Here is an 8,160-nt window from a genome sequence, read left to right as displayed (position 1 = left end):
GAGGAGCCCCACCCACAAAATCGGACCCTGAAGGCCCCACCCACAAAATCGGACCCTGAGGGGCCCCACCCACAAAATTGGACCCTGAGGGGCCCCGGCCACAAAATCGGACCCTGAGAGACCCCGGCCACAAAATCGAACCCAGAGGGGCCCCACCCACAAAATTGGACCCTGAGCGCCCCAACCACAAAATCGGACCCTGAGGGGCCCCAACCCCAAAATCGGACCCTGAGGGGCCCCGGCCACAAAATCGGACCCTGAGGGGCCCCTCCCTCAAAAATCGGACCCTGAGAGGCCCCGCCCACCAAATCAGACCCTGAGGGGCTCCGCCAACCAAATCGGACTCTAAAGGGCCCCACCCACAAAATCAGACCCTGAGGGCCCCCAACCACAAAATAGGACCCTAAGGGGCCCCACCCTCAAAATCGGACCCTGAGTAGACCCGGCCACAAAATCAGACCCTGAGGGGCCCCAACCACAAAATCGGACCCTGAGGGGCCCAGGCCACAAAATCGAACCCTGAGGGGCCCCACCCTCAAAATCGGATCCTGAGGGGCCCAACCAACAAAATCGGACCTTGACGGGCCCCAGCCACAAAATCGGACACTGAGGGGCCCCACCCACAAAATCGGACCCTGAGGGGCCCCGGCCACAAAATTGGAACCTGAGGGGCCCCGGCCACAAAATCGGACCCTGAGGGGTCCCAACCACGAAATCAGACCCTGAGGGGCCCCGGACTCAAAATCGGACCGTGAGGGCCCCCAACCACAAAATCGGACCCTGAGGGGCCCCAACCACAAAATCGGACCCTGAGAGACCCCGGCCACAAAATCGGACCCTGAGGGGCCCCGGCCACAAAATCGGACCTTGAGAGGCCCCGGCCACAAAATCGGACCCTGAGGGGCCCCGGCCACAAAATCGGACCCTGCGGGGTGCCGGCCACAAAATCAGACCCTGAGGGGTACCAACCACAAAATCAGACCCTGAGGGGCCCCAGTCACAAAATCAGACGCTGAGCGACCCCAACCACAAAATCGGACCCTGAGGGGCCCCGGCCACAAAATCGGACACTGAGGGGCCCCAACCACAAAATCGGACCCTGAGGGGCCCCAGCCACGAAATCAGACCCTGAGGGGCGCCGGCCACAAAATCGGACCCTGAGGGCCCCCAACCACAAAATCAGACCCTGAGGGGCCCCGCCACAAAATCGGACCCTGAGGGCCCCCAACCACAAAACTGGACTCTGAGGGGCCCCAACCACAAAATCGGACCCTGAGGGACCCCAACCACAAAATCGGACCCTGAGGGTCCCCGGCCACAATATCGGACCCTGAGAGACCCCGGCCACAAAATCGAACCCAGAGGGGCCCCACCCACAAAATTGGACCCTGAGTGGCCCTGCCCACCAAATCGGACCCTGAGGGTCCCCGCCCACAAAATCGGACCCTGAGGGGCCCCGCCCTCAAAATCGGACCCTGAGGGGCCCCACCCACAAAATCGGACCCTGAGGGGCCCCACCCTCAAAATCGGACCCTGAGGGGTCCAACCAAGAAAATCGCCACTAAATCGGACCATGAGGGGCCCCGGCCACAAAATCGGACCCTGAGGGGCCCCGGCCACAAAATCGGACCCTGAGGGGTCCTGGCCACAAAATCAGGCCCTGAGGGGCCCCACCCACAAAATCAGACCCTGAGGGGCCCCGGCCATAAAATCAGACCCTGAGGGGCCCCGGCCATAAAATCGTACCCTGAGGGGCCCCGGCCACAAAATCGTACCCTGAGGGGCCCCACCCACAAAATCAGACCATGAGGGGCCCCACCCACAAAATCGGACCCTGAGGGGCCCCACCCATAAAATCGGACCCTGAGGGGACCCACCCACAAAATCGGACCCTGAGGGTCCACACCCACAAAATCGGACCCTGAGAGGCCACACCCACAAAATCAGACCCTGAGGGGCCCCACCCACAAAATTGGACCCTGAGGAATCCCGGCCACTAATTCAAATCCTGAGGAGCCCAGGCCACCGAATCGGATCCTGAGGGGCCCCACCCACCAAATCAGACCCTGAGGCCAAAGTGGCCCCTGAGAGGCACCCACATTTAAAACGGATACTGAGTTGAAAGTCTTGCAGGGGCAGCAGCCAAGTCTCTCTTAAAGGGGCAGCCCAGGCACCATTTCAAACCACTATCTGTACTTCCTTCAGGAAATACACATCTAGTGTTAATTTTGTTATCTTTATTCAGTTGATTTCCGCAATTAATGCGGCCCGAACCGCTACACGCACAGACTCCGTTGAGGCGTCGTTTCGAAGCCACCGTCCACTAGAGGTGTGCTAAGTATTTTTCGTGTCAATCGGATTTGTAGCTTTTGAGCAATTTGCATTTGAAACATTTTTTTCTCGCCATTGGAATGCATTCTCAATGCATTTCAATGGGAAAATTTTGCTATATTAAGACATGGGGCAGCTTCATCACATGACGCATGCCCCTGAGAGAGAATGTGCACCAAAGTGGATTTAGAAGCCCAGTGAGCCAAACTGGCTCTTAAAGGGCCGACGCGCCAAAGTGATTCTTAAAGGGCCGGCGTGCCAAATCGAAAGCTGAGTGACCCCAGGCTCCAAATCGGAGGCTGATTGAACCCGGCATCAAAATCGGAGTCTGAGCCACCCTGGCCTCCAAATCAAAGGCTGAGCCACCACGGCCTCCAAATCGGAGGCTGAGCCACCCCGGCCTCCAAATCGGAGGCTGATCGACCCCTGCCTCCAAATCGGAGGCTGATCGACCCCGGCCTCCAAATCGGAGGCTGATCGACCCCGGCCTCCAAATCGGAGGCTGAGCCACCCCGGCCTCCAAATCGGAGGCTGAGCCACCCCGGCCTCCAAATCGGAGGCTGAGCCACCCCGGCCTCCAAATCGGAGGCTGAGCCACCCCGGCCTCCAAATCGGAGGCTGAGCCACCCCGGCCTCCAAATCGGAGGCTGATCGACCCCCGGTCTCCAAATCGGAGGCTGAGCCACCCGGGCCTCCAAATCGGAGGCTGAGCCACCCCGGCCTCCCAATTGGAGGCTGAGCCACCCCGGCCTCCAAATCGGAGGCTGAGCCACCCCGGCCTCCAAATCGGAGGCTGATCGACCCCGGCCTCCAATTCGGAGGCTGAGCCACCCCGGCCTCCAAATCGGAGGCTGAGCCAAACCGTCCTCCAAATCGGAGGCTGATCGACCCCGACCTCCAAATCGGAGGCTGAGCCGCACCGACCTCCAAGGGGGCCCTGAGGGGCCACACCCACAAAATCGGAGCCTGAGGGATCCCCACCAACAATTCAAGCCCTGAGGAGCCCAGGCCAAGGAATCAGATCCTGAGGGGCCCCACCCACCAAATCAGACCCTGAGGCCAAAGTGGCCCCTGAGAGGCACTCACAGTTAAAACGAATCCTGAGTTGAAAGTCTTGCCGGGGCAGCCCGAGCACCATTTCAAACCACTATCTGTACTTCCTTCAGGAAATACACATCTAGTTTTCTTTGAAATCTAGCTGTAATACTGAGCCATCACTGTTTTTAGAATATCTTAAGTCTATTGGCTTTCAAAAGGTTTAAGGATACATTGTGTATGAATTAATTCTTATATTTCTTTAAAGACTAAACTTAAACCAAGCAAATAGAATGAATTTCTAGATGGCACATTACTTTATACTCTTTGCATTGTGTTGTTATTATGGGTAAAACTTATTAAAGGGAACCTGTCAAGCAAAAACGCTAGTAACCTGCAGATATGGAGCTTATCTTCAGATTAATTAGCGTTCTGAAACTGCATGGCTCCCATACGGAGAGCCCCACTGCCTGGAGGAAATAATCTTTGTTCCTCAAGGCAGCCTCGGATTTTCAAGAATAACATGGGACAGTGCCGGCGCCGTCATGTCTCCGTGTATAGTGAATGGCAGCTGTAACAATGACCCTGGTAATGACTAAGAGCCGGCTCGGCATTAGAGCTTGCTGTCAGTCAGTACCAGAGGCATGGATGCAGCTTACAGTCACTATGCACTGAATCCACACTGACCACTTCCCTATGACTAGTGAATGAGGTGATGAGTTCTCTTTTAATGGAAGTCTTCAAACAAAGGCTGGACACACATCTGTTTGAGATGATTTAGTGAATCTTTCACTGAGCAATGGGTTGGACATGATGACCCCTTCCAATTCTAGCATTCCAGAATTCTATGATTCTATGATGACTGAAAGCCTGAGACTGATAGGAAGAATAAAGTTAATTTAGCATTCAGAATGCTTTTAACCTGCAGATTAACCCCATATCTGCAAGTTAATAGCATTTTTTTATATGACTGATATCCACAAATCTCATACATAGAAGATCTGAGTTTGTTCTCCAAGATGTTTGGAGCAATGTCCCTGCTAAGTTCCATGAAAAACTTTGTGTAAGTTACAAGAAGAAGTGATGAAGGCAAATAATGGTCACACCAAATATTTTTAGAGTTCTCATTTGTTCATTACTTTCGATTTGTAATCGATAATAATAAATTATTAAAACTTTTATTTTTTTTTTAAACATTCACATTTTGCAGCATTTTTTTTTTCTGCCTAAAACTTTTTCAGAAGGCTACAGAATATAAAGAAATTAACATAATGTGTTGTTTAGAGTAAGTTGCTGTTCTGATGATCCTGATTAACCCTTATAGGACATATGAAGTTGTAGAGCATATTTAGCTTTTGTGTTCCTGGCATGTCCAAATACTGCATTGAAAACAGTTGAAGTTGATGAAATGTGAGTCACTATTTAGACTAAGTTCAGCTAATCAATAGAGATGAGTGAATCTCCTGAAATTCATTTTGGTAAGGTTCACTCAAATCGGCAGGGAGATTCGAATTGGTCTTAATACAGGGTGGCCCAAAAGTAGGTGGACAGAAAATAATAACATTTATTTTGATTTATATGTAAAGTAATATTTACTAACACAAGCATAACATTGACAATTAAATTTTATCCTTAACAATAATACAAAAGCCGTTAAATTTTATCAACGCAGGTGCTCAAACTGTTTTCCATCACAATTTGCACAGCTTTGAAGTTTGCCTCTTACGCTTCGACAAACATTTTTGCACAAGTCTCTTTGGGTATTAATTTCTTGAAATGCATCTTTTATGTCATTTTTCAAATCACTGACACTTTTTGGTTTTCGACTATAGACTATGTCCTTGAGTACTCCCCAAAAGAAAAAATCCATTGGGGTTAAGTCTGGTGAACGTGTCGGCCAATCAAGTGGGCCTCTTCAGCCAATCCATTTATTAGCAGATGTTTCATCAAGATACTCGCGGACTACTCTTGAATAATGTGGAGAGGTCCCATCTTTTTGGAAATAAAGGTCATTTGAATTAGGCTGTTGCTGTAACTGGGGAACAACTTGATTCGTTAGAATTTCAAGATACCTACCTCCTGTGACTGTTCCATCAAAAAAAATGGTCCAAAAACACCAAAACGTGAAGTACCACCCCAAACATTGACACCAGGCTCAATTAGTTGTTGCTCTAATGTTAAATGCATGTTCTCATTATACCATTCAATACAATTATGTCTGTTAATATGGCCAGATAATTTGAAAGAAGCTTCATCACTTCACATAATGTTATCTAAAATTACTGGACTTTCTTCAGCTTCGTTAAGCATAATCTCACTAAATTGCAGCCGCCTGTCTGGATCATCCTCCAATAAACCATGAATTAGATGATTAGAAGTGGACGATAAGCTTTCCACCCAATAGTTTTCAGGATTCGCATGATGGAAGCTCGGGAAATTCCCAATTCTAAAGAGACTCTTCTGGTGGACTTTTTTGGACTTTGAACAAATATTTCAGCAACAAGTTGTTTATTATTTTCTGTACAGGCTGATTTGGGTCGACCAGTTTTTGGAGCACTAAGCCAGTGGCATCGAATTTGTCACAAATGCAGTAAATGGTTTGTCTCTTTGAGGTTTGAGTACCAAATGTTTCAACCCAATTTGCTCTAATTGTTTCAGCATTTTGAGATTTCCAATACTCTTTTAAAATCCATTTTCTTTGATCTGTATTTAAATTATTTGCCATTATGGGTTATCTGAATTATCTGAAAAGAAAACAGATTTGGGGGAAATTTTTCTGTGAAAACTGGATCTGTGAAACTGACTCAGTTGCCCTTAGCAACCAATCAGATTCCACCTTCCTTTTTCCAAAGAGTCTGTGAAGAATGAAAAGTGGAATCTGATTGGTTGCTAAAGGCAACTGAGTCAGTTTCACTTTACACCATGATGGATAAATCTCCCCCTTCATAACCCTATTACACATACTGTCCACCTACTTTTGGACCACCCTGTATATTGGTTCAGAATAAAAAGTGCCCTGATTGCCATTTATTATGCTCTTAGATCCCTCTAGACCAGAGGTCCCGAACCTGTTGTTTGAGAGACATATGTGGCTTGTGGTTCCATGAATTGCAGCTTGCAGCTGTCTGCAAACAGGTATGAAGAGCTCCTCTCAAAATGGTGAATTTTGTCAGTAGTTCTGCATAGAAGTGCAGATCTGGATGCACAAACACTGGTCTTAGGAGTTAAGAGATAATTTTAGTATGGTATGCTGGAGACATGATGATGCTACATGCCAGAGGAGGTGCCTGAAGCTGGAGGTGACAGTGTGTTTGGAGTGCTTGATGTGAAAATACTGTATGGGGGTATTGTCAGAAATCATGGATCTTGGTATTCTGCTTCAGGGCGATTTCTGTGTAAAAGCTTTTATTTATCATTATAACCTTAACGTAGGCTTTGGTTGCCACTATTCTAAGGGGGCGGGACCTGGATGTGGCTCTCGATCCTCTCTCAGAGCTGAAAGTGGCTCTCAAGGTCAGAAAGGTTGGAGGACAAGTGCCCTAGACTCTAAAGCAAAAGCATATTAAACAAGTGGGAGGAAGGAGTTTGAAAAAGTTGAGAAAGAGTAAAACACATGTACTCTCACTTCCAAGGCTTTCACTTGACTCCTTTGGCCCATTCCCACAAAAGCATTATGGTCCTCCGCTCTGGTGAGGGCAACACACTTCATTGATGTCACTAATGTGTGTAGGCTTCCAAGTGACCATGTAAGGCCAATGACTAGCCTCAACTCTGGAAGACCCAAAGTCAGCGGAGGTGATGTGAGGAGTCAGATGAGCATGTTGGGTATTATTTTAACTCCAGCCTGGTACACAATATGGCACCCTACTGTTTGTAAATAAATTGATTTTATATGGATGAATATGCTTTTTTCTACTAAATACCAAAGGTCAAGATATTGTGATATCCTATGCATTTGTAGAAGACACTGCAGCTAGACTACGGTTTGGCAAAATGGAGTACCCCTTTAACAAAGATGATATTAGACTTTCTAAGACAGTAATTTGAAATAATTTTGAATAGACATATGGTGAGCAGAATATCCAGCATATAAAATTACAACATGTTGATGCAAAATGTATTGAAATATTTCCAGAAAACCAACTGTTTATTTAGTGCAACAGAGGATATTGCAAATTTCAGGAAATACCCGAATCACTTCCTTAAATGCTCGATGAAGACAAAGGACTTGTGCCTCAAGGACTGAGTGTGTAAGTAATTATTCTTTAATTGTTTATCATTTTCATTAACTACTGATTTCTATTAAGGTCTAAGGAGTAATGTTTCTCCTTGTGGAAAGTGACATGCCAATATAAGGAGGCTTATAAGCCATGCAATGCTCACTAGAGTTTATGTCCTCTTTCTCCAAGAAGAGGCATTCTTCTTGTTGAAAATGTAATATATGTAAGATTTCTATTAAGAATTTGTGAAAACTGTACTTGAATACATTATCAGGCAAGCTTTTGCTAGTGGAGGAACTTGAGAAGTGGCTCTACCTTACAGATTAATTATATGGGAGCAAATCAATTTGAATGTTATATATCGTTTGTTAAATTGTGTAAAATCATATTTTGCCTTTTTTCTGCTCACTAACCTTTTTTATAGCATGCTTGCAAACAATATTACCTAAATGTCAAGCTTATCTTAAAAAAATCCTGTAGATGTATTCATTTTTTTTTAGATCTGATATGACCCCATGGTTACAACCTACTGAAAAAATCTATGCAGATTCTTTGAAATTCTGCTCATCTTTTT

At 46.9% G+C, this 8,160-nt stretch overlaps 1 protein-coding gene across 1 annotated transcript in view; it reads left to right on the top strand.

The window, feature by feature from the left end:
* The first annotated feature begins 7,578 nt into the window (after positions 1–7,578).
* Positions 7,579–8,160, top strand: part of LOC141084977 (myelin-associated glycoprotein-like) — a 38,195-nt gene continuing 37,613 nt past the window's right edge. Inside the window, exon 1 of the mRNA XM_073569905.1 lies at positions 7,579–7,616. The gene's annotated coding sequence lies outside the window, so the exon portion shown is untranslated. The remainder of the gene's footprint in view (positions 7,617–8,160) is intronic.

This window comes from Dendrobates tinctorius, unplaced genomic scaffold (genome assembly GCF_039654945.1).
Source record: "Dendrobates tinctorius isolate UK_male_01 unplaced genomic scaffold, ASM3965494v1 ptg000028l, whole genome shotgun sequence".
NCBI lineage: Eukaryota > Metazoa > Chordata > Amphibia > Anura > Dendrobatidae > Dendrobates > Dendrobates tinctorius.
The sequence above is the reverse complement of the archived record's forward strand: the minus strand, read 5'-3'. Positions and strand labels throughout refer to the sequence as shown.